Source organism: Vicugna pacos, chromosome 2 (genome assembly GCF_048564905.1).
Source record: "Vicugna pacos chromosome 2, VicPac4, whole genome shotgun sequence".
Lineage (NCBI taxonomy): Eukaryota > Metazoa > Chordata > Mammalia > Artiodactyla > Camelidae > Vicugna > Vicugna pacos.
The window spans coordinates 117,898,707-117,925,732 of NC_132988.1; the positions used below are offsets into that span (position 1 = coordinate 117,898,707).

The 27,026-nt window shown below is 42.4% G+C and overlaps 1 protein-coding gene across 5 annotated transcripts in view; it reads left to right on the forward strand.

The window, feature by feature from the left end:
* The first annotated feature begins 1,040 nt into the window (after window positions 1-1,040).
* KIAA0232 (KIAA0232 ortholog) overlaps window positions 1,041-27,026 on the forward strand; it is an 82,884-nt gene continuing 56,898 nt past the window's right edge. For 4 of the 5 annotated variants that reach the window (XM_072946553.1, XM_072946562.1, XM_072946569.1 and 1 more), the window contains exon 1: window positions 1,041-1,235. The gene's annotated coding sequence lies outside the window, so the exon portion shown is untranslated. Of the gene's footprint in view, window positions 1,236-11,424; window positions 11,546-27,026 lie in introns of all 5 variants that reach the window. The other variant, XM_072946558.1, reaches the window with a different exon arrangement.

Consider the following 27,026-nt stretch of genomic DNA (forward strand, 5'->3'; position numbering starts at 1 on the left):
CAAGAGGTTTAGAAAGGTCAGAAGACCTCACCAGCTCAGGAGCAGTAGTTCAGGTGAAATCATTTACTTTCTCTGAGCCTCAACTTCCTCTCCTGTGAAATGGGGATGATAATGCCCTGACCCAGGATTCCTCTCAAGAACAAAAGGCATGTGTACAGAAAACCACACTGTAGATAGTATGTAAATAGTTCGTGGTCCAACCCTCCAGCACTGCGTAGTCCGTAACGACCAGTTTACCCCTTCCGGTCTATACGCCAGCTTCTCCTGCGAGTCCTGTGAGCTGGTGCGGGAACCTGCCTCTGAAGTTCTGAATAGAAAATCTCAGTATCTGGCGCCTAATAGGTGCTCAACAAATAAATCAACCAACAATGACCCCCCAGGCAGGTCTCTCCTCATCTTTTGTAAGTAGGTAATCTCCCAGGCTCCTCCCTCTTTGATACTTATTTGCCTTTTTAAGGACAGGACTAAGAATTACATTTAGGAAAAGTGAGTGGGTGTGAAGAGACTTTGATTAAAAGGTTAGTGCACATTTTTGGTTCCTACTTCCGAATCTTCCAGAATTTATTTTTGCCTACTTAATAAAAAGAGCCATGTCACATTTCTTTAGCTTGTCTTCTGGGTTAAAAAAAATTTTTTTTAAGCCTCTATTTTAAACCGCCCACTCCAGCCATCCCAGGACGTGGCGAGGAAGAGGGCGCAGACAGGTGGAGCGTGTGCCCGGGAAGGCGGGGGCCAAGGGGGCCCGGGGGCGGAGAAGGGCGGCTGCGGAGTTTAGGGCTTTTGCAAAGAGCAGCCCCACGCGCACCTCCGCAGGGGGCGTCTCCGCTCCGACGCTCCCAGCCCTCCAACCTCCGAGCGGCTTCCAGCAGCCACTCGCGGATGCAGGGATCCGCCCGACCCGAGCGCCCTCGGCTCGCGGGCCCGCGCCCCGAGGCCCCGCGGCCGGTCGGAGGGGCGGGGCTAGGGCGGGGCGGCCGGCGCTGATGTAATCCCCGCGCCTGGGCGGAAGGATATGGAGCGCGCCCGGTTGGCGGGGCGCTGAGGCCAGTTGCCGGGTAACGGAGCGGAGCGGCCGCGGCGCGCCGCCTCCCGCCCTCCGCCGAGTGGCGCCGGAGCCGCCGCCGCCGCTTTACGTAAGGCGCAGGCCAGGGCCGCCCGGCGCTCGGCAGCCGCTCGGAGCCCTCGGAGCGAGGAGGCGCCCCCGCCGACCGCCGCGCCGCCCGCCCGCTCGGCAGGTACGGCAGGCGGGCTGGGGCCCCTCGGCCGGGTGGGCGCGGGCGGGCCGGCCGCCGCCGCCGCCGCGAGGTTCCTGGGGCGGCCTGAGGGAGGCCGGGCCGCCCCGCCGGGCCGTGGGCTCCGCGAGGACTCCGGCCGGGCCGCGGGCGTGCGGTGGGTTGCGGGCCCGGGGACCCCTGCCCTGGGGACCCCCGCGCCGCGCGCCGGGCGGGCGCGGGGCGGACGATGAGTCCGCACAATGGGCCGGTGTCGCCGCGCTGGGAGCGGCTCTTTAGGGGGGAGGCGAGGCGAGAAGGGGAGCGGACGTGAGGCCGGGCGTGGAGCCCGGGAGCGGCGGCGGCGGCGGGACTCCCGGAGTGGCCGGCCGGCGGGTGGGCGCTCGCTGCGCTGCCCTCGGCCCGCTGCGTCCCTCCGCCCCCTCCCCTCCTCATTGTCCTTTAGGGGCCCGGGAAGGGAAACCGCCGGCGGGGGAGGGGCGGAGCGGGGCGGGGCCGGCGCGGACGGACGGGCGCGCGGGCCTGTGGCTCTGCGCGCGCGGGGCGGGCCCTGGCGGCGGGGCGGGCCCTGCGGCGCAAGGTTCGGCGAAGGTTACGGCCGCCTGCGGGAGCCACGGGCCCGCAAAGTCACCCGCGGCCGCGGTGGGAGAGGACCAGAGCCCGCTCGCGCACGCGTCCCCGGCTGCCTTTCGGAGCTCGGCTCCCGAGGAACGGGTTGTCGCAGGGGAAGTGCTGCAAGCTGCCCCGGGGTTTAGCGTGCAGCGGGCGGTTCGCGGGTGACAGGGCCTGCCCAGTCTTAGCAGCAGACCCCAATCGAGGCAGAACCTAGTCTTGATTTCTCTTTCACCACTTTAGAGTTTTTGTCCTCTATAGGCAAGCTGTGGAGACTTAACCTAATAAAAAGTGTAGGAGATTAAGCGGGTAGGGGGACGTGCGGTTCGTTGGAATGGTTTAACTAAGTATGATTTCTGCTAATAATTACCTGGTTTGGGTTCTTGGGTATCTAGGTTGGGTACTTCGTCCAAGTTCCTAAGAATCGATTTTGCATCTCTGAGTCTTTGCTTGTTTAGAGAAACCGTGGTGGAAGATTGGTGATGGGTCGGGGGTAAGCATTTTGATAATAGGTGATGTTGTGGATAAAACTTAACTGTACAATCTAATCCCTAAGCTAGGGTTCTCCTGTGCAAGCTAAGACCCGTGCCAGAACACCTTGACCATTGCCTGGACTTTGAATTTAACGGGGGAAAATACCACTCTGCATCCTGAAGGTCAAATACTCTCCCATCGATTATTTTGTCTTGATTCATTCATAAACGCTTCTCAGGATCTTTATGCCATTTCTTTGTGACAAAAATTATTTCTGAAATTGTGCCTTTGCATACCTATAGGTAAGCTTCTTGCAATTAATACTTATTATGTTCTAGAGTCGACAGCTCTACTTGCTAAATAATGAATTTTTAGTAATTAAAAAAATATTTACCGCTTCAGTTTGGGCACGTGTGTAATGGTTTTCACTTAAGCCTGTTTCATAAATGAAATGCCAGTTTGGCCAGTGAAACATTGAAGAGAGAAGAGAATATTACTCTTAAATGTTTAATTTTGTAGGAAGTAGAATCAGAGGTGCGGATTTTTTTTGTTTGTTTTTTAAAGAAAAGTACAGACTTTCCATGGTGTTAACATAATCAAGTCTGTAACTATTTTAAAGATAGTTTATTTGTTACACAAGTTGTAAGCATTTAAGAAAATTAAATGGATTTTTAGCATTTCTCTAATGATATCGTCCATCACTCTGTGCTTTATTTTAGGGTAGCACTTTTCAGAACCAATTGGGTTGTTTTTATTTTGCATTGTGCGGAAAAGTACTGAGCCTGAGTAGAACTCTCCCTGTTTTAGCAACATTTGACTTGGAGCCATTAATGGCCGCTGAGCCAGTTTGTTGTCTGTAAATTGGAAACAGTGATGATAACTGTCTCACAGGATGGTTGGGATGATCAAGTGAGGGGAGATGTGAAATCATTCCATCAACACTCAGTCCCTTTAAAAATATTAGATAGTGCTGTTACGTCAAAGCTTCAGATTCCTTTCTTGGCTTAAAGTTTGGTCTTCAGACTCTTCCCCACCCCTTCCTGTCTACACTTTGCCTGGCTGTGAGGTCATCTTTCCTAAACACAGATTGGATCTTGTCAGTCTGTGGCTCAGAAAGCTTCTAAGATTGCCTGTTGTTTGGACTAGAATCCAGACCACCAGCCTCACATTCAAGGCAGCTCCCAGTCTGAGTCTAGTCAGACTCTGAACTTTGCTGGTCCCCTTTGTTCCCTTTCCACACTGTGCTGCTAAATGAGACCACTCCTGGTTCTCTGAGCGTGCCAACTGCTTCACCCCTTCCTCCCTCTGTCCTTTTCTCTGATTGGAATGCCCTGTCTCACTTCCACCCCCTCCACTTTTTAAAAGTCCACATCAGATTTTATGTCCTCTCTGGAGCCTTTAGGAAATCCTATCAAAATGAATTATTTCTGCAGTCACAATCCTCACTTTGAAATTTTCACTTTCATTATTGCCTGTGTCACATGTTGTGTATGTTGAACTCTGGCTGTGGTGACCATATCATTATTTTACCCCCAATACCTTGTTCAGGGGTTTAAACATGAAAATGTTCAAATGTTTGCCAAATGAAGTCAAAGTCTGTAATCCACCTTATGGAGGGCATTATTATTATAAGGTGCTTTAATAACAAACGTCAGAATACCAACCAGAACACTGGAAATGCAGTTTTATTATGTTGAAGATAGTTAATACTTGGCATATTTCTTTTCAGTTATTTTTGACTTCTCACAAAATACCAAGTGATATTTTTATACCAAGTACAAATGTCCACCTCTACCATCTGTGCTGAAACTTTTAGGGTCCATGAGCCAGCACTGCTGAGTGAAGTCACTGCCCCTGTCTATTGGGAGAGGGGATCAGAGGACAAGTTTTAAAGTATTCTTTATCTGTGAAATATAATTGCACTCCCAGCAGATTACATTCCATTACACTGGGTGGTTTTTTGGAGAGATTTATTATATCCATAAAAAGTAAACTGCTTTTGAGGGGGCTTATTTACAGAGCATCAGACCTGGGTATTTGAAAGACTCAGGTTTGTGTCTTGACTCATCTCACCCCCGGGTCACCACGGGCAAGTCATTTAACTCTTGGACTCCAGTTTATTTCGTGAAATGAGAACAGCTTTGTCCGCATTACGTTTGCTTTGCAATGTCACTTAAAGTGGGCTGTACTGTGTGTACTGCACACCCTTGTTCAGATATAAGGCGATAAGATGTATTACTTTACAACACATTTGTCCTTGTTACTCAGGCTGGGAACAATTTTTGAGTCTTCCCTTTCTTGACCAGATTTTTATCAGGTCTGCGTCAATGTGTCTTTTCCATCAACTTTTTTTACTTTTTCTCAGTCATTCCTCCACCCCTGCCCTCGCTGGCTCTTGTCAGGCCATGTGTAGGTTGTTATTTAGGCCTGCAGATTGGCCTCCCGATTTCTCTCCTCTCTAGTCCTCCTGTGTTCTGCTACCAGAATTATTCAATATGCAAATCAAATCATATCATGCCCTTCCCCCCCAGATATATACCAGAGGTTCTTAGCATTTCCCCCGACTCCATCACACCTGTGGGATATGACCTAGTTCTGACTGTAGGCTTACTCCTACGAAGATTTTCACCTTGGAGCCACCACCACCTGGCCAGTTGAGAATTAGTGTTAAAGGGTTAGTAAATCATTCTGAGACCTGTGCCATCTGGCCTCATTGTAACTTTTAGCTTCAAATTTTACTGCTCCTCATCACCTTATATTTTAACATTAGACCTCTAGCCACTTTCACGGTTGTTTGTTGGACTCCTTTACTCGAATGTCCTTTTTGCCTTTTCCTTACCAGAATCCTTAGTACTGAAGGCTTGGCTTAAATGCTTCTACTTCTATGAAAGAGGCTTCCCCTGATTTTCAGAATTAACTTGTCATTATCCCCCCCCCCCCAGTGTTGGATAATACTTGCACTCAGCTTTTTTTTTTTTTTAACTTTTTAGTTTATTCTTTACGTGGGTTTTAAACTCCTTAAGGGAAGAGGAAAATCTTATCCATTCCTGATTCCTTCTAGTGTGCGATGTAGTCTTTCACGTAGTACGTATTCATTAAATGCTTGATTGAATTAACTCAGTCACCCTCCATTTTTGATTTCAGAGACGGGAAACAGGGTTGGAATGGCTTAGTATGATTCGGTTGTTTGGTTTTTTTGTTATTGAGTTGCATGAGCTGTTTGTATATTTTGGAAATTAAGCCCTTGTCAGTCTCATCGTTTGCAAATATTTTCACCCATTCCATAGGTTATCTGTTTTGTTCTGTTTATGGTTTCCTTTGCTGTGCAAAAGCTTACAAGGTTAATTGGTCCCATTTGTTTATTTTTGCTTTTACTTCTATTGCTTTGGTAGGCTGACCTAAGAAAACCTTACAATTTATGTCAGAATGTTTTGCCTGTGTTCTCTTCTAGGAATTTTATGGTGTCCTGTCTTATTTAAGTCTTTAGGCCATTTTGAGTTTATTTTTGTGTGCATTGTGAATGTTCTAACTTCGTTGACTGGCGTGCGGCTTTCTAGCTTTCCCAACACCACTTGCTGAAGAGACTGTCTTTCCTCCATTGTGTATTATTGCCTCCTTTGTTGAAGATTAATTGACCATAGGTGTGTGGGTTTATTTCTGGGTTGTCTGTGCTGTTCCATGGATCCATATGTCTGTTTTTGTGGGAATGGCTTTATATGAGACCTTCATGTATCCACATGTCACACTCAAAACAGGGCCTAGTAAGTGCTCAGTAAGTGGCAGCTTTTAGCTATTAGTTGGAGCAGGTGTGGAGAACACTAGTGGATGGATAGTTGGTTGATTGTATATGCCGGTTACTGTAACTGTTGACAGATTTATTTCTGGTTCATGTGTAAAGGAAAAAAGAATCATCTGGTCTTTCCAACATCACCTCCATTCTTTGATTAGTTTTGAGAATAAGCAGAAAAATGCATATCTGGTTGGAGGGAGCCAGATTTTTTGCATGTGGCTTAAGAAAGTGAGTGTGAGTGGATTGTCAGATTTTACACTGTGTATTATTTTCAGTAAAGCACATGTTTTCATTTTAATCTATGTCTTATAATTATACATTGAGCAATAGAATCTCCCTATTTAGTATTTGGAATGACTGTTGACATGTTGTTTTTGACGTCATCGCCAAGGCTGTTTCCTGTTGGTAGGCTCTCTCCATAGTCCTCTGTCTCTCCATTTGTCTGCTCAGTAGTCTTAACCCCCCCGGCTAGATAGGGAGAAGCTGATGAGGAAAACCAGCTGTAATTTTGAAACTTAATTAAATATTTAGTTACTATTTTTAAATCTATATGCATGACTTATTGTCAGGTTGTATCCAGAAACTTTAAAAGGTGATTGATTATCTGTTGGTTCTAATATAATATGGAATTCTCCACTTGCAGCAACATAAGAGTATGTATTGATTGCTATTTAACTTACATTAACTACATATATGATTATGAGCTTTTTTAGTCATTGGAAATCTATATATTTCTAACAAATCTCTCTTAAAATCTGTCCCCAAGAATTGGGGATGATAGGCCTGTCCCAGTGGATGGACTAGTATCTATTAGAAATAAAAGCAATCGGACAGTTAGAGGATTAATAATTGCACAGCGGCTTGAGAGTGTGTTGCTTTGTGTGTGTGTATTTCTAGCTAGAGTGATAAAAGAATGTGAGTCCTGTGAATACAGGCAGCGTGTGTATATGTGTGTGTTTGTGTGTATGTGGTTGTCTGGTGACTGGAAACTAGCTGTATGTCTGTAGTGCCTGGCACCGGGAGCAGTCACTCAGTACACCTTGAAATAAAATGGGTCAGTCACCTCTTGGGGGAAAAAATACTTAGAGATAAGTGAGTATAAAGAAATGGGCCTCAACATACTTTGAAATTTCTTTTTTGGTAATATGGCTGTTAATCACAGCGGGAGGTACAAAGTGGGGAGAGGTTTATTTTCCCTTTCAGCTGGGACTTTGCTTCTAGTTCAATTACATTTTCCAAAGTACCTTTGGAATTGTAATAGCCAGTACATAACTGTTTCAAAATTGTTTTCCCAGTTTGTGGATTTATTCAAGCTCTTTATTTTTTTCTTCAATTACTAGCCTTTTCAAAGGTATCTGATTAACATTTTGCTCCTTGTTAGCATCTTTCCTGAAGATTTTAATGATGGGAAAGTTGAAAACGAATGTTTTATTAAAGTGTAATTGACTTACAATATTGTGTTAGTTTTGGGTGCACAGCATAGTGATTCAGTTCTTTTTATACATTACAGAATGGTCACCATGAAAAAGTTGAAATTAAATAGACACATTTTTTGATCCTTTTTTTGGTGGTGGTTGTTACTTGTCACTGCTTCCTTTGATTACCACCATAGATAATTAAGTACTGGTTGTATTCTTGTTAATTTTTTGCTGGTACCATCGAAGGAATTTCTTGTTTTTATAAAATGTAAAGATTAATTTAAAACTATCAAAATATATTTTGTATGTTTGACCAAAGTGTTATTTTGAATATAAATAACTCTTATAAAGCCTATTTATTTTTTAAGAAGTACATGTTGAAAAATCTAAAACAGCAGTTATAAGATGTTATAGTAAGTTACAAGATGAAAAATAAATCTCTTTTGTGCCCCTTCCTGTCCTGTAGTCATCTTGAAAAATCACTGATAAGCTTCTTGGTTATCATAGAAAAAATTTATGCTTATGCTTTTAAAAACTGGGTGTCATGGTAGAGAGTGTTCTGTTTAAACAAACACTAAACTTTGTATCTTGGAGTGCTTTCCATATCAGCACAAACAGATCTACTTCACTGTGTGTTTTTTTAACATGCCTAGTATTCCACGGTATGAGTGCACCAGCCGGAATCTGTTTAACTGGAAGGGGTGGGCTCCTAGTTACAGTGAGGCAGTGAGCATTTTTATCCATATGTTTTGGGAAACTTGGGTGAGAAACCATCTTACTCTAAGCAGCTTTAAAATAAAAAAAAAAAACCTGACCAAAAAGTTTCTAACTTCTCTAAATGATCATTGATCGTGTTAAAATTTTTCTTGGTGGCTACATTTTTAAATTAATTCTAGACATCAGGCAGGATATTTTCTCTGAAGTAGTCCTGTGGTGCGATTTTGTACTGTCAAGGAAGGCAGTTCTTTGTATTTCATGTTAAATACCAGATTAATAAAAGTTATAAAGGCTCAGGATTGGCTTCCTGAGCCAGCACCCTGTACTGACACAGAGGGTTGTCCCTTGGTTTAATGCTCGGCTGTCACAGTCCTGATGCTCTTTTGTGTGCAAGGGGCCTGCATTTTCACTTTGCACCAGACCCCACGCATTATGTAGCCAGCCCTATAGAAACGGAAGAATCCCTCATCCTCACGCCTCCTGACCCCGCTCCTTGTGAGTGACTTCCTCCACAGTTTAGAGCTTCCACTCAGGGGCTTTTTGAAATGCAAGTACAAGTGCACACACGTCACACTTGAGTCTTCTTAAAAAACTGCTAAATTAAAATACGTAAAGTCAGTGTACTCTGTTTTTTTGGAAAACTCCATAATGATGTAGACTGCTAGAAACTTAAAAAAAAAAAATTTCAAGAGCCCTAAAAACCTTAGTAAGAAATTGGTACTGAACTGCAGTTTTAGACTTTGTATTGGTTGTTGCCTTTTTTTAAGTGTGCTTGAAGCTTTAGGGAAACAGCTTAAGTTACAGTGTTAAGATACCTGTCTCTGATGAGATTTCACTGTCTAAAATCTAGTCAAATAAACCCTAAGCCCATCAGAGCAAGTCTAAAGTGAAAATAAAGTTTATTCATCAGTTAGGCTCAGTTGAATGAGGGATTCACTAGTGGGTATTTAGGATTATTTGGGGCTTTATTAAAAAGTAGTCAGAGCTCGTGGTGAAGGAAAAGGTAAAGGATCCTTAAAAGTAGCTGCAGAAAATGCCTAAGGAGGAGAATGAGCTCAGGCTTGTTAAAGCACTTCCCGCAAGTGAGGTTTTGTTTGGGCCCTCAGGTAAAACCTTGAAGAGGTGGTGCTGTCTTTGTTTTACAGAGGATGACACTGCGGCTCCGAGGTCTCGAGAAGCTTCCCTAAGGTTACACATAATGCATGCAGAGCATGGGCCCAGACTTCCATCTTTGCAACTTAAAGTTCACGTACTTTCTACTGCCTGACCCTTCCTCCAGGTGTATCCATTCACCCAGTACTTGACTGCCTACAGTGTCCTAGGCAGAGATGCCAAGATGGTTTGACATGCAGGAGACTTACCGGAGGAATTGGCAGTGAGAGTCAAGGAGAGGGAGGGAGCAAGAGTGCTAGGAAGGGTCTCCTGACTTCCATGCAGGTGTGACCCTGTGGGGGTGTCACCCTGTGCAGGGAGCGATGGAGGGGGCTGGGCGGGAACAGCCTCAGGCCAGGGCAGTTTGGAGACAGCCTTGGCCAGGCTTTTGGGCTCTGTGCAGATAGGGCCTGGTACCCCTTCCTGGTCAGCATTGCTGGGAGCAGCCTAAGGGACTCGTGGCCTGATGTCCTTGCTGTGGTGACTCTGAATGCATAGCAGCATGACGCTGTCAGTCAGCTGGGCTCCCCAGGGCAGGTTCTCCTGAGGGGCTGTCTGACTACCTCGTGGCCACCATACTGTCCTGCCCTGACCGGGGTTTGGGAGAGACTGACAGTGCGAGTAAGGAAATGGATACACATGCCGAGTGAAAATTTTGTGCTGACAGGAAAAATAAAGTAGAACGTAAGAGTGTTGTGCTGTTTAGGGTGGACAGGGAAGGGCTTTCTGGTAAAGATGACACTTTAAGCTGAGACCTGGGGGAAGGATGGGGGAAAGATGTGGAGATACCTGAGGAGCAGAGCCATGTTCAGGGGGAGGGCAGAACAGGTGAAAGACCCCAGTGGTGGATCGTTGTGAGGCAGAAATAAGAGGGTTTGTGATGGGCTGGGTGTGAATTGTGAGCGGAAGTGGGGGGAGTCAAGGATGATGCCAGAGCTTTTGGCTTGAGCAGTGGAAGCATGGACTTGCCCTTGACCATCATTGGGAAGGTCATGGCAAGGATTGTGGTGAGAATTCAGAGGCTTTTACTTTATTTCATTTTATTTATTTATTTTTATTTATTGAACTATAGTCAGTTTACAATGTGTCAGTTTCTGGTGTACAGCATGTTTCAATCACACATAAACTCATACATACTTGTTTCATGTTCTTTTTCATTATAGGTTACTATAAGATATTGGACATAGTTCCTTGTGCTATACAGTATAAACTTGTTGTTGCTATTTGTTTTATATATAGTAGTGTCTGCAAATCTCGAACTCCCAGCTTATCCCTTCCCACCCCCAGAGGTTTGTTTTTTAGACATAAATTGAAATGCCAATTAGACACCTAACTGTCTAGTAGCTTGATGGCTCTAGAATTTTTGGGTTCACAAGAGGGAAGCAGAGTAAAGAGAAAGTTGGAGTAATCTCTACATAGATGTATTTAAAATCATGGAGCTGGAGACCATCTAGGACTGTGCTGTTTAGTAAGGTAGCCATGAGCTGCGTGTGGCTTTTGAGCACATGAAATGTGACTGGTTTGGCTTGAGATGTTCTGTAACATCAAATACATACTGAATTTCAAAGACTTAGTATGAGAAAAAAAGGAAGTAAAATAGCTCAGTAATCTTTTACCGGGATTCTATTTGGGGTGATAACATTTTGGATCTTTTGAGTTGTATAAAATATAGTATTAATGTATAATATGGCTACTAGAAAATTTTAAATTACAGAGGTGTGACCCAAGTTTTCTGTTGGGTGATGCCGATGGAAGAAGTGAATGTAAATAGACAAGTCCAAGGACTGAGCATGCAGAGTTAGGGCAGGAGGAGGAGCCTGGGGTGGAGGGGCCGATAAAGGCGGCGTGATTGCGGATGATAACAGCTGTGGTCTCCGGGCAAGTGAGCTTCACTAGTTTCTCTAGAACTTGAGTAAAGGAAAGTTCTAGAGAGCAGGGAGGCCTGAGCACCAGGTCATGGATGGGCTTGCCTCCTGGAGGTGGTTTGTGAGATCGGGATCTTTCCCTGTACTGTTTGTTTTTTTTTAAGTGAGTGTCATCAGGACAAGAAAGCAGCCTGTTCAGCAGGAGATGTAATGTAGCCTCTCCGGGGAATCAGCCCGGCAGTAGGAAGAAGCCCACGTTTAGAAGATTGGACACAGTCAATGCAGGCAAGTGACTGACCTCGGAGCCTTGCTCTCCGGGCTTTCTTTCATCCTGCAACCTTCCCTTGATGAAACTACTGTGAGAATATCTTACCTTCCTTTTTCCATTTCTAAGCTCCATAGGTTACCTTTTAATGTTCACTAAGGCCCTAGCGTGGACCTAGCTACAGTGTTACCATCCGCTATCTAAACTGATCATTTGGTTTTCATTTGGTTCCGTTAGTTCCTGTGGTTTGGCACCCCCATCCACTTCGGTCCTGGTCACTGCTTGGAGCTCCGGATTGCAGCACAGGCCTGGCCCTCCACTGCCAGTGGGTGGTCTGAGGACCTTCTGGTGCAGCTCGTGGGCCTCATTTTTATTATCTCAATAGGTGTATTGGGCAAATGTTTTTTCCCTTAGATGTTATCATCTCCCCCTCTGCATTTTATTCTCCCATTTCCATAAAGAACACACTTGTACATCTAAGAACAGTGTTTATAAGTTTTTCCCCTAGCCGTGCGGTGGAAGCTGTCATGGAAACGAGACTCCTGAGTGGAACGTACTCAGTCCTTGCCAGGGCAGGCAGACCATCACCTTGAAAAGGCTCAGGTAGCAGTCTGCGGTGGCTGCAGTGGGATAGGGTTGGTCTCACTTTCCCACTGGCTCAGGCATCAGGTCTGTCAGCTTCTCAGAATGCCTGTGGACATGTGGGGACAGTGAACAGTAATGGCTCAACCAGAAACTTTGATTAAGAAGGATATGCTGAATGCACAGTAAAAAGGCTTTGCTTTGATCCTTGAAAATCATGACAGCACATCTACAGGTTAGATGAGGGGTGAGTGGTGTGATAGGAAGGGCACCAGCTTCGGACCTAGGCCCATGATGGCCCTGGTCTTGACTCACCCTGGGACCCTGAATACGCTGTAAGTTTCTTAATCCGTAAAATGAGGTTTGACTTAGCTGTTTTTTTCATGCTGTGAAAGCACTGTCTGGCACAGAGTAGATGCTCGAATATTTATTGAATGAATGAATGAAAAATGGGTGAATAAAAGAATTCTAGAGAGCCTGGATACTTATGGCTGCAGGCAGGAGGTGGAGTGACAGGAAGATGGGTGTTTGGGCAGTTGCCCCCTCACCTGTGCCGTTTTAACCTGTTTCTGGTATAGTATTGGGTTCTACCATCTTGAGAAAGGTTTGAACAACACTAGAGTAGGTGTTCTTTCTCTGAGCATAGAGATGGCATGCTTCTGATGCCAAAACTAGCCTTTTCTGTCTCCTCACTGTCACAGCCCTGTATACTTTTTACCAAGATAAAAGCTGTTCAAGAATAAATGCAGTTTCAATCATACATCGGGTGGGAAGTGCTGTATTGTTTCCTAGGGCTGCTGGAGTAAAGTCCTGCAAACTGAGTGACTTAGAACAACAAACATTGTCTCTCAGTTCTGGAGGCCAGAAAAGTCTGCAGTCTTGATGTTGGCAAGGTTGATTCCTTCTGGAGGTTCTGAGTCTGTGTCTCTCTCCTAGTTTCTGGTAGGTATTTGTCTTTGGCATTTCTTGATTTATAGACAGATCAGTCCAGTCTCTGCCTCTGTCTTCATGTGGCATCCTCTGTGTGTCTCTGTCCAAATTACCATCTTGTAAGAACATGATTCGTTGGATTATGGCCTGAAGAGAGGTAGACTGAAAATGAATATAAGTAGTGGTTGTAAGAGAATGGAAAGGAGTTATTAATTGAAAGTGATGGCTATGCCTAGAACTTCGGTTAGCATATCCGTGTTCCTAAACATAAAACACAGGGTTTCAGTAGAGTAGAACTGTGAATTCTGGTTTTTCTGCAGAGCAGTGATGTATGAGGAGGATCATTTCATGCATGTGTTGAAGTCACACTCTCTTAACTTTAAAATTACTAGACAGCATGCCACCATTGCCTTCCAGATTAAGCTGCTTTGTGTCTTGCACAAAGTAAAGGTATGCCAAATGGTGGTGGTTTCTGATACTTAAATACATTTAAGGGGCATGTGAATCCGATGGGGCATCAGGTCTTTTATGGGTCCTTAGGTAGGTGGGGCCTGTGGAAAGCAGCTGCAGGCAGTTTAGCATGCAGAATGTTGATTAACAAGTACCCCAGGGGTCCACACCCGCAGAAGGGAGGAGCTGGGCTGCCATGCAGGCCCAGCCACAGCCTTGGCCCACCCGTGGAGACTATGCAGCTAGACTAGCCCTTGACTAACCTAGTCTAGTCCTTGACTAACCTAGACTAGAACGTGTATTCTCTCATCAGTCACTGGAGATGACTCCTGGGAGAGGGCAGGTCGGGCCAGCTCTCTGCAGCTGAGGAAGCCCCTGCGGGCTGACTCAGCGCTTCCCGCAGCCGGCAGTGCAGCCTTCGGTTGGCGGTCTGGGTGGCACGTAAGTGTCTGCTGCGGTTGGACAGTATTTTTCTTAGAAAATTTTTGATTGATTTGACTCGATTCATTGATTGACCTTGTGGAGAAATACAAGGTAAGCCTGTTCCCTCTTCTCTGTGACCGCCCTCCAGCCCTCGCCCCACATAGGTAACGTGTAGACGTGTGCAGCGGTGGGGGGGGCGGTGAATGGTCACAGGGCACGTTTGGCTTTTCTTTCCCAGATTAAACCTACTGGTCTTCTTAAACTTCTGTGCTAACCTGCTATTCTCTTGGTTAGGTTGAAACTTCCTTGGTGTTCTTTAGCCATCTGTCGGCATGTTTCCAAATATTCATCAGTGGCGTTTAGGTCCTTGGAGCAATAGCTCATTCTCAAAAATTTGAAACCTTTTGACTCTAAATTTCAAATTCTCAGTTCATTTAATCTTTCCCCTGTTGGCCCTGCTTTGATGATTTGAAGGCCCCCTGAAGGAATCTGTGGTCAAATTGGGACTACCTTAAAGCAGAATGTAATTCCTAGAAAGCCACAGTTAGATGCAGACCGTTACTGCTAAAGTCATTCCTTTTAGGACCAGAAATCTCCTTCTGTGTGGTTGTGATTGTTGTCAGATGGTCTATAGTGGTGAAGAGCTTGACTCTGGAGTTAGCTCAGTCTGCTGCTTTCAAATCCCAACTCTTCCTCTTTTCTTGCTGTTTGAGGAAATTAATTTTCTAAGTTTCAGTTTCGTCATCTGTAAAAAGGGAACACTTAGGTAGTAGGGATACAGTAAACAAAGCTGCTTCTGTTGCTGGAAGAAAATCACACTTAGGTTTTAGCGAAGAAAGTGTCTTTGTTCACTAATTCTAGATACAGGTGACTGAGCTCTGTCTATGCTCTTAGCAAACATCAAGTAGAAGGAAATAGTCTTGACTAATAAAAAGAATGTCTACAGAAAACCAAGAGACATCAGTCTTGGTGAGGAAGTGTGGAAATGGTTCCTGTGTAATCTGGTACAAGACAAAGGACGCCCCACTGATGCCACTTCTCACCGCGCTCCTGGAGGCCAGCCCGCACAGTAAGAGGACAGCAGTGATGGGCTTAGGTGCTGGGACGCAGGACTCTGGTCATGTGCAGACAGTGCCTGTGTAGAAGACCTAAGAGAACCTGTAACCGAGTATCCGGGAATAAATCTAACAGCCACAGTCTGTGTGTTGAAAATCAAAACTTTTTTGAAAGACATAAAAGGAGACCCAAATAAATGGAGAAATGGCCCTTGTTCAATACTAGAAAGCAGTCAGTTCTCCTCAAATTGTTCTGTATATTTAATGCATTTCCAATCAAAATCCCAGCAGAGCTTGGCATAGAATGTGATGTCTGATTCTGAAATGATAAGAAAGAACAAGGGGCCAAGAATAGGAAGACACTCCTGAAGAGGAATCTCAAGACTTCGTGTAAAGGTCTAGTGATGAAGACAAGTGTGATGTTGGCACAGGATGAATATATTGAGCACGAGGCCTGAGGTCGTAGGGAACTCTGGTGTGGGGGAGAAGGGGTGTCACAGATCAGGGTGGAGGGCTGATCCATTAGTGATACTGGACAGTTGGTTTTCCGTGTGGGAAAAATGGGATCAGATGCCCTCTTCACAGTCTGCTTCTCTCATTCTAGGTATAGGTAAGTTGTAGATGAATAAGGACTTGGATATTTTATTGGATTCTGTGAAATTGTGCTTTGATGACCTAAACCCCAAATCTCAGTGGCTTAAATGTCAGGCATTTTTCCTGGCTCAAATCGCATACTGGCTGCTGCCGATCCACTGCTGTGGCTCTGTTCTAGGTGTCATCTCGCTCTGGGATCTGTGCTGAAGAGGCTTCCCCACTTGGGACATGCTGTTCCTGTGTTACCAGAAGAGGCCAGGCTGAATCACGTGGTCACTTTTGAAGCTTCTGTTTGTCACATCCACTGCAGTCTCTTGGCTAAACCAATCATGGGGAATGGTGCAGGGGCATGTACTGGTCCTGCGGGGAGGTCCATCCCATGACGACAGGAGGGAATGGCTGAGTAAGGGATGGTAAGGGGAGGAAAAGGATAGTTGGGAACAGATTGAGCCTGCCACAGGTGTGAGAAGAGAAACTTGAAACCTTTTAGAAGAAAATACAGGTATCTTTCTGACCTTTAGGTAAGGAAGGATATCTGAAGAGAATGTTCTCAAACTTTGAAGTGTATTTGTCATCTGCGGAACTTGGTAAAATGTGGATTCTGATTCAGGGAGCCTGAGAGTCTACACTTCTAACCAGTTCCTGGGAGATGCTAAATGCTGCCCATGCTCCACATTTTGATGAGCAAAGTCTTGACACACAAAGTGCAAGCAATTAAAGAAAAGATGAATAAACTCAGCATATTAAAGTTAAACATTTTTATCAAAAGATAGCATGAAATAAAATGATGGGACACACACTGGCAAAAATAGTTACTGTATATGTAACTGACACGGGATTAAGGTCCATGTGTGAGGAATGTCTAAAAGTTCATAAAAAAGAAACAGTCTAACAAAAATGAGAAAAACTGCGCACAAGTAGTTCAGAGAAGAGGAAACAGCCAATAAATCTGTGAAAAGGTGCTCATCATCAATGGTAAGAGAAACGCAAATTAAATCTAATAAGTTTTTTTTAACATTCACCACATTGACAAAAATTCATGTCTCTGAGTACTGTGTGTTCGTATGTGGATTAAACAGTAACTTACGTATGTTGCTGATTGGCGTGTGATACTGGTATGACCACTTTGTAAGATAATGTAAAATTATTTCCCACAGTTCACCATTGGGTATCCTGTAACTTGACAGTGTCATTTCTGGTTGTGCACTCAGGAGAGATGTGTACTGAGAGCCAAATACAAGACTGTTCATAGCTACTGTGTTTATAGCGGCAGAATATTGGAAACAGTTTAGATGTTCATTGACAGGAGATCGAATAAAATGGCATTTATATAAAGGAGTATTATAAAATGAGTAAAGGTGAATAAACTGCATACAGCACTAGTGAATTTTGGAAACGTACTGCTGAGTAAACATAATGGCTGAGTAGAAGAAACTCCCAGAAGACTATATACATCGTAATAGCGTTTTATAGAGCTCAAGAAGTACAGCTGAACAACGTGCTTATCATTTAAGCGTGTGTGCATTTGTGGCAAGTTTTATTTTAAAACAGTCAAATGACGCAGTTCAGGTTAGTGGCCACCGCTGGCTGGCGAGGCGGTGGCATGGGACGGGGAGGAGTGGACGAGTAAATATAAGGTGTTAGTTCTTGGTTGTGTGGTAGTTACTGTGTTTTTATGTTTTGTGACTGAAAAGTGCTACACACAGACGTTTTACCTGCAATAAGGGCGAACGCTAATCTCACTAGCAGGCTGCGTTCTAGAAGACAGTTGAAGGAGACGGGGCGGCTTGCCTGGAGTGGTTGTGGCAGGCTTTTCCAGAGAAACAGAACCGATGGGCTGGGGTGGGGTGAGGGGGGTGGGGCAAGGAATTGAGTCACGTGATTCTGGAGGCTGGGAAGTCCAGAACCAGGGATGCTGATGGTATAGTTTCAGCCTGAGATCCAGGAGAGCTGATGGTGAAGTTCCAGTGCAAGTCTGAAGGCAGGAGAAGACCCATGTCCCAGCTGGAAGACGGGCCGAGAGAAAGAATTCTTTCTTACTCAGACTTTCATTCTATTCAGGCCTTCAGTGGACTGGGTGAGGCTTACCCATGCTGGGGTGGGCAGTCTGCTCTGCTATGTCCACTGATTCAAAGGCTAATCTCATTGAGAAACACCCACACGGACACACCCAGAATCACATTTAACCAAATATCTGGGCGCTCCTGGCCCAGTCAAGTTGACGCATCAAATTCACCCTCAGGTGACCGTCTCAACCCAACCCCTAATTGCTCCTGTTGTAAAGATCACAGATCTTTGGGGTGGTATCCTTATATTTCAGTTAACCCTTTCTCAGACTTGCAAGATTCCTGCCTCTTTCCCAGCAACAGTCATGTTAGAGCACTAATTAGCCTTCTAGGTGGCCTGGGCAGTGTTGGCTCCACTGTGCTTCATCTTACCCCTCCCCCAAGGACAAAAAGGCACAAAGGAAATTTTGCTGCAACATAATAGAATACACAGTGGTGATTCAGGTATAGAGCTAGGTGCAGTAGGTTGATGATGTAGGGAGCCCAGAAGAATGAAATTAATTGTTGTGACATTATCTCAGGGAAGGAAAGAATGAGAACACTGAAGGAAGGATAATAGTCAAATATGAGTGTGCAGCTCCTGTACAGACTGAGGCCCAGCTAGCTTAAGTTCAAGTGGAAATATCCTCTGGGTAGTTGGAAATATCAGACTGAGAGGTCCAAGTAGGAGAATTGATTTGTAGGTATTTGATGCTTGCGTAAATTACATAGATCTTTAACATGGTCATTCAGTAGTTGAAACATAAATGTTCAAAGGGTCTATAACACAACTCTAGGCAGAAATCACTACAGTGGTTCTAATTTCTAGTAGTTAGGTAACACCTGGAAGATGCATTTGGATAAGATTAATGTATTAACTGTTTCAAGGGATGGTAATCTCTTTTTTTCTAGAATTGTGTAATTTCATATTCATTTGAGTAGAATACTCTTTACTAACCCCCAAATCAAGTATTTCACATGGTAGAAGACTTGAGCAGAATCTATAAGAAAAGAGTAATTAATTTTATGTTTGACGTGAGTAATTTGAAAGTTAACTTTTATGTTTAGTGTTTGTATAGTTAAATTTTTCTTCTATCTTTATTTGTATGCTTTTCTAAACCATGCTGTGTATGTTTCTGCTACCTTTATTTGTTCCTTTACATTTACCTTTTTAATGTAATATTTATGATTTGAACATATCTGTGAAGTTTTAAAGAATTTTGACCTGTAGTGGACTCTACAGATAGTCATTTCAGTCTGTTTTTTGAGGGGAGGGGTTTTAATTAGTGTAAAGTTCTAATCCAAAATGTATCACCTTTGTTGAGTATCATACTTTGCTGAATATAGTATTTTAAATATATTTTTCAAGAATATGGTTAACCTGTCTTTAAAGTACTTATGTTTTGGGTTTTGAGGAGGAAGCCTATTTCATTGAACTAGGGAGAATGCCGTAGGTCAGTAGTCACTTGGGCTCCTAGTGTAGTAGGGCTTCTCAGCATGTTTCCCAGATTCAGGAATGCCTCAGAGTACACTTACATTTGGCAGCATTTCTAAATCTTTTTTAGTAACTATACTTGACATCCAGCAGAAGTTTGTTAAATGTAAGTACCAATCATGTAGCTTGCCCCTCCACCAGCCCCTGGGGTCACTCTTAGTGGCGGCTCTGCTGTTCACATTGTATTGTCAGATGTCTGTCTTTTGATCCACTAAAAAATAGCTTGGTTGCTGTGTGAAGCAGGAGCAAACCCAAGGCTATTTCAGTGGCTCCTTGATGCTCAGGTGCCTGCCCTGCTGCTGCACGTCGTGTGCACCAGGGAGGGAAGTCACAGTGGACCCTGCCCTTGCAGTGTTGCAGAGAATGCATACATCAGCCAAGAGCTCCCTGGTGTATGTAATCAAAGATAATAAATGAGGAACGCAGCCCATCCAGGGGAGAAGGGAGATTCTGGAAGCTTCCAATACCATAAAAAAGGAATAGTGATTGACTTACTATATAGAACTGTACAGTTTATGCGGGTTATTTAAAAGAAAGAAAAAGAGAGGGTACGCTTAATGATCTTGTTTGCAAATTATATCTTCAGTTTAACTTTTTAATCTTGGAAAATTCAGAAGTTAAGGATCCTACCTAATCTATGTCTTGCTTATAACTTGGGCCTTAGGGAAAAATGTTAATTCTTTCTGCTTAGAAGGTTATATTTACCAAAGTGTGTTCTGAGGAATACAAAAGGGATCTTTAACAAGTATGGAAAATGCTATCTTCTTTGTTTGCTTCCTAGAGGTTCTAGATGCACAGTATCATAATAAACGTTTCAGGCTGTCCTAAAATAAACAAACCTACTTTTGTTTCAGTTCTGCTATTTCCCTAATTTGTGCAAAAGGAACAAGTTCTATAACAAAAACAATAAATTTTTATATCACCCAGAATACACCTTGGGGAAACTGTAGCAGGTTATCGATTTTAAATGATGACATTACTGTTCATTTAAATAGCTTCCTAGGTGCTGTAACTAACTATAACAATGGTTATCTTAAAAGTCACATCTAAAAACTTGATTTAATCTTCGAAGCATATATAATGGATGCAAAATGAAAATACGTACTTGGAACCTATTCTGAGTTCTCAAATGTATATGTTTTTGCAGAATCAAATAGAGAATTTTATCCTGATTTTTAAAAAATTCTAACTAGTAAGTAGAATATGAGTCTGATAATCCGTATAACGTTTTTATACCAAATCAGATATCTTACTGATAAATATTAAAACATTACCAAGTATTGCTTATTACCCAAGTTCATTTTGGAGAACTATAATGTGCATTACTTAGCTGATGGCTTTTAATAGTAAATAAAAAAATTGACCCACTGTCTTACCAGTGAGTTGTAGAATTTCAGGCCATTTTTCCCCCTGCTTATTGAAACTCAGAAGATAGTCACTTTGTAGTTTTGAGATGAGTAGTTGAAAGCTATAGAATTCTCATGCACAGACGTTTTGACAGGGAACAGCATCACTTTGAAAAATACACAATGGTCTAGTATTTTACTTAATAAAATGTCTCATCCTTGACAGCGTGGGTTTCATCATGTTAGAGCTTTGTGCATTTTCACAAATCATAAAAATCTACTTGTTTGAATTTTTTGTTTCCAAATAAACTTGCTTTGGGTTGCTTTGGGTTTGTGAAAATTTGCATTTCTTAGAGTGAAGATCAGTTTGTTTCTCCTAATTGAAGTTTTTAGGTCTCTAAAATTTAGTTGTGCTATCACTTTTCCAACAGTTTTTCTAAATGCTTTTTAGAATTTCATGATAATGAACTTTGTTTTGATTTTTGGATTTTATTTGGTAGCTGCTTTTTAATCTTTTTCCAGAGCACTAATTCTTTATTTCAGATGTAAGTGTGTACGTTTCCCCCTGCCCTTTAACCCAAATGGCTTCATGCATTGTTTTTTTTTTGATCCTGTAAATTGTGGCATGAAATTTGCCCCTTCTAGGGAAAAAAGGGCACTTTTCTAAATCTCCAGAAGGACTATTTTGAAGGCATGAAAACACTACCATTTTATAGTCCTGCTAAAGAATTCTGACATGTAATAGATCTTGATGAACTAAACACGTCATTGGTTACTGTACTGTGTTAACCTGCAAAGAAATTTTGATCTGCGAAAAGCAGTTTGGCTTTTCAAACCAGAAGTATTAACAGATGAGTATGAATCATCAAATAACTTCCATTCAAGTAAAAGTTAGAAGTAAAGCAATGTTACTTTACATAAGCTGTTCATCTCCTTAGTAACTGGTAAAAGTTTAAGAACACAGAAGCTGACCCGAACTTTGATTTCTGTAAGCATTTGACAGTAGCACAGTCAGTAGAGGAGAATTCATCCAGATTGGACAGAAAGCTCTTTCCTTTTATTCAGTCTCACTACACACTTGATCTAGGTCTCATTTGTTTGCTTTCATGGAAGTCTGTGTAGTACTTCTGATTTTCTGGAGAACTAGGTGCTTTCACCTGTGCTTTATCATCATGTAGTTGGTTCTGGTTTTCTTCCTTATCTTTTAAACGTATAGATTAACCCAGGCCTGTTATATGCCTGCAGTTAATGAAGGCATTTGCTAGTTCCTGTTAACTATCAAGTAGTTGCCTTATCTGTAAGAACAACCCTGCACTCATGAAAAGAATTCATTTTATTTGTCACTGAAGAATTTACTCTGATAACCTGGCAATAAAAATGGAATTTCTTAATTAATTATGCAGTTCTTCCAGTTTGCATAGAAGGAACTCATGTCCCACACTTGATTTACTGACTGTATTATTTTAAAACAGAGCCTTAATCATATCCGAGGACTTGACACACTTCTAGATGGGAAGGAGACTGTGGGTCTGATTGTCCATTTCTATGTAGTTTTCCGGTTATGCCGGCTAAACAGATATGCATGATCAGCTTTTAGCCCTGGATCCTATCTTTAGTGATAGAATTCTCATTTAGGTTATAGATTATCTGTGGATTTTCTCTTGTGGCTGTAAATTGCCTCTTTAGCCAGGCCACCTACTGAAGGGAAAAAGTAATACTTTGTATTCCAAATTGATGCACTGAGATCAGAAAATAACAGGCAAGAATTACGTGTATGTGTGCAGCTACCTCGTTACAGGAGTACATGCTCTGGTTTGCCTGGAAGGTATTAATTTAGGGTCCTGGGGAAAATAGTAGCTGTAATTAGCACCCCATTTTCTGGGTGTATGGAAGAGTGTCCTGTACAGTCTGCAGGCACATAGTAAGGGTGTATGAACTCTGTTGAGAAGAGCTAATGATTCTTTGTTTAGCCCAACATGGTCACTTGTTGGAGAGAAAGCCAGCATTGTCCAGTAGAACTTCTGTGATGATGGAGATGACCTATTTGTTGTATTTGCCCAGCAGCCACAAGATACATGTGGCTGTAGAGCACTTGAAATGTGGCTAGTGTGGCTGAGGAACTGATTTTTAATTTAAATTTAAATAGCCACATGTGACTAGTGTCTGTCATATTGGACAGTGTAATAAGACCCTAGAACAGCACTAGGATGACATGTTAGGTGAAAAATGCAGGATACAAAAGTATATATTATTATTTAACATATTGAAATAATAAAAAATGTTAAGTTCTATGCAAAGGAAAAAACACCGATGATCCCACCAACATACTAACAGTGGATAGGGTAGAGAAATTGTGTTGGTGCCCTTCTATTTTCATATTAAAAATACTGTAATGATATAAGTATATATAATATACTTTTATGTAATATGAATAATATATATAATAGAAGTATATAATATATTAAAAGTATATATGATAAATTTGAGCAGGAAAAAAGTGCTCTGAGCCTGAAAGAACGCTTCAACAAGTGAATATGTTGCTTGAACAGAGCTGTCCAGGTATTTCTCGACAAGATCCACGTTTTACATTTTGCTCAGAGAAGCCGGATTATAACTGGCTGGATAGATTTATTTACTGTCAGGTGCTCTTTATGATCAGTTGTACTGTAACACAAGTACATTGAGGAAACATTCCACAAACATTGTATCAGATTATGCTTTTTGAAGTAATTTTTATGAGTTTTGAGCAAACCTAAATCTACGTACAATGTATTAGAAAAAAGGAAGGGAAGTGCCTTAATCAGTCTGCCATGTGTCTGCTCTGCGTGAGCACTGAAGACACTTAACTGTACAGGGTGTGTCTCTTCCAGCTTGTGGGAGACACTCCTTTTACATCCTGAATGGCTAAGAACACTAATGAGAGCTGTTATCTGAACTATTTTCAGTAATGTATGTGGTGTTACAAACGGGTATAAAAAAGATGCCACATTTCTTAGAACATTGTTACATAAGGGATGAGATTTTGGAAGATCAGTGAACTTCTTCAAAACTACTCCTCAGTTTCCCCCTTGCCCCTCCCTCCAAAAAAACCCCTTTCGTTATTAAATCACTCATTTAAAGATTGTGGGATTACCATGCTTTGGCTATTTGTTGGAAAAGTACTTATGTAACTACTTAACTACCTAGATCTGTTTTCTTTTCTCCTTAATGGACAAATCATTTGGGACTAATTATATCGCTCTAAACACATGTAGACTAAAGAATTAAATGCTTTTGTTTTTAAAATTCAATTGGTTATTCTAGTCCCAGGTCTGACTGAAAGTGTCACAGGCCCCAGGGTCCTGACCCCTGGAGACGGCGGGTGGAGGGGCTGGCACGAGGCTTCTACGGGGGTGTCGTGGGAGTGAGCAGGGCTCGACCGACATTTTGCTCACTCCACCACTTTTATTTCCAGGCTCTGATTAATATTAGACCTGAGGCTTCCGTTGATCCCCAAGCCTGCACAGAGTTGCTCCAGTCTTTGGGAGATGATTTTCATTCACCACCAGGGCTGTTTTTAATCATAGAGTCCTTAAAACGTCTAGAAATTGTACACTAGGCCTCAGAAGGAAGCCAGTGTGTGCTCAGCTCCTGGGTCTGTACAGTTTGGGGATAGTGTGGCTTCACTGTGCAGACCGAGCTGCAGATGTGCACTTCCAGAACATGAACAACAGCAGAGGAGTCCATGGTGTTTCCAGGCTCGTCCCCTGCGTGTCACCACTTGGGGCTTTTGCAGTGCCATACGTGAATCTAGGAGAGACCAAACTGCTACTGAATAAGGGGAAAGGCTTTGGTGTGACTGGAACTAGATTATTACAAATGAAGGTGATTTTATAGTTAACTTTTTTTTTTTTGCAAGGATAGTGAGGAAGTTATTTTTTGTTCTGAATGTATATTTTACGTAACTTCTTCAGGTACTCGTATTACTGAGGGACGCTGTAAGAGTAAGCAAACAGACCGTTTGAGGGGGTAGCTTGTCATAATGCTGCTTTCCATTTGTATGACATTTTGTGAAATGCAGAGGCCACCAGTACATAGATGCATTCCTCATTTGCTCGCTGCAACAGCATTGTGAGAAGTTGAGAAGTAGGGAGAGCAAGTATTTGTTTTACTTTACAGATGCGAAAACAAAGACTCCAAGAAGTTATGGGCACAAAACTCTGCGGTGGACAGACTATGGAAGCCTACATGTTATGGGCCACTAGGCTGGCGCATTGTCTACTCTGCCTCCTCCTTTGTGAATTAAAGAAGGCACACGCATCCATGGGCATTTAATTAGCTATATGTGTTTTTTGGTATCTTTAATAGAAACCATTTAAAATTTAAAGTAAAAAATACAAAAGGAATTTTAAAATAAGTGTATTATTGTTGGACCTTTTAAATTATCATTATACAACCCAATCTTTAGGATAATTTGGGTTAATTTTGCATGGGAGAAGGATGCTCAAGGTGATTTGAAGGTCCTTTTTTCTCAGCGTAATCCTTTGGAGAAGGGAGGATTGAAAAAATGAAGCAAAGCAAAGAATATACCGTGTATATACAGTGGTGCTTTTTCTTTAAAACTCTTTTAGAGAATTTAAACTAAAATGCAGTTTAACTTCATACTGACTAAACTTCACATTCGGAATGTGTATAAAGGCGAATAGACAAGAGTTTTCCAGCTCTGTTCTTAAACTTGCCAAATGGATGTTAAATGGGTTTTGCACGTGCTTGTCAGATCCCTGAATTGTTTTGGCCACCTGAAATAAGTTTAAATTAAACATAATTTTCAGTTCAGAACTAGAAATAAAGAGTGTCTAATTTGGTCAAATGTTGGCCCCTCTACCAGAGCTTGCAGCTTAGGGAGGGGAAGCTTAGTTATGACCCAGAACTTTATACCTGGGTCTTCTGCTAACAGTTTAAGTTCACATAAGGAGGATGGACACTCTTGAGCTCCAAGAGTGTTTGGACCCGTCTTCATGATACAAGAGGAAGCCAGCGTGGGGTGCTTCTGTCTCAGACCCACGTTATAAGTGTCCACTGACAGGTGCTGGCTGCCCAGATGACTGCAGAGTAGTCTGAAGCTCCCAGACATACCAGGCTTTTCTGCGTTTTCCTCAGTCCTCTGAGTCTGTACTATATAGAGAGTAAAAACTAATTTTAATCACTAATAGCTCTAGGGATATGGCCAATTTAAAAATCATTTGGAATCAGCTTTTTTTTTTTCCAGCTATTGAACAAGTTACAGCAAGCGTTCCATTGGGGTAATGATGCAAGGGACGGTTTTAACTGACTTTGATGAGATCATGGGGGTTCGATGTTTTGCTTTATTTTTCATTTGTCTGCCTATCTGCCTATTTTTTTCTCACCTACTTCTTGAACCCTTTCACTTGGCTAAATCTCTTACTGACAACTGAGAGAATCCCATGGTTGGATTGATACCATGTTTAAAATAAGCATGATAAAAATCTTCAACAGTATTTATCAGTCTTTACAGTGAACCAGTTTGGTCATGGTGTGAATTTTTAAGGCCTTCATGCATTTAAATAATTGAAAAAAGCCTTATGCTAAGTTGTTCATGGTGAAACTAGTATTTTAGAAGTTCTCTGGCAAAGATGATTATATAAATTTTATTAACAACATTCTTCTGATACCTCCGTACTCTCTGGATCTGGTGTATATTGTTGGATTCAATTGCCTAGAATTTTTTAAAATGTGTTTTATTTTATTTCATTTGCAGAGGGAGGCGGGGAGGTAACTAGGTGTATTTATTTACTTATTTTTAGAGGAGTCACTGGAAATGGAACCCAGGACGTCATGCATGCTAAGCATGTGCTCTAGTGCTTGAGCTATACCTCCCCCTTCAACTCCCTAAAATTTGTTTAGACTTTTTGCATTGCATCTGTATTCATGAGGCATATTGATCTGTAGTTTTCTTTTCATGTAATATCTTAGTCTGGTTTTGATGTCATAACATTGACCTCTAACATGATTTGGGAAATATTTCCTCTTCAGTTTTTGGGAAGAGTTTGTACAGAACTGGCATTCTACTTTTTAAAAATATCCAGTAGAATTCACCTTTGAAGCCAGCGGGGTCTGGAGATTTCTTTGTAGGGAAGTTTTAAACTAAACCCAGTTCCTTTCATAGATACAGGGCTACTCATTCTATTTCTTCTTGAGTGAACTTTGGTAATTTATGTTTACAAGGAATTTGTCCATTTCATCCAAGTATATTTTATTGGTGTAAAATTTTTCCTGTATCCCCTTATTATCTTTTTTGTATGTGTAGAATCTGTAGTGCTCTCACCTCTCATTCTTGATGTTGGTAATTTGTCTTCTCTCTTTCCTGAACAGTCTGGCTCAAGGTTTGTCCATTCTGTTATGTAAAAGAACCAGCTTTTGGTTTCATTGTTTTTTCATTTTCTATTTCACTGATTTCTGCTCTGATCTTTTGTGTGTGGGGCGGAGGGTAACTAGATTTACTTATTTATTCTCTTTTTGTTTAACAGAGGTACTGGGGATCGAACCCATGACCTCATGCATGCTAAGCATGTGCTCTACCA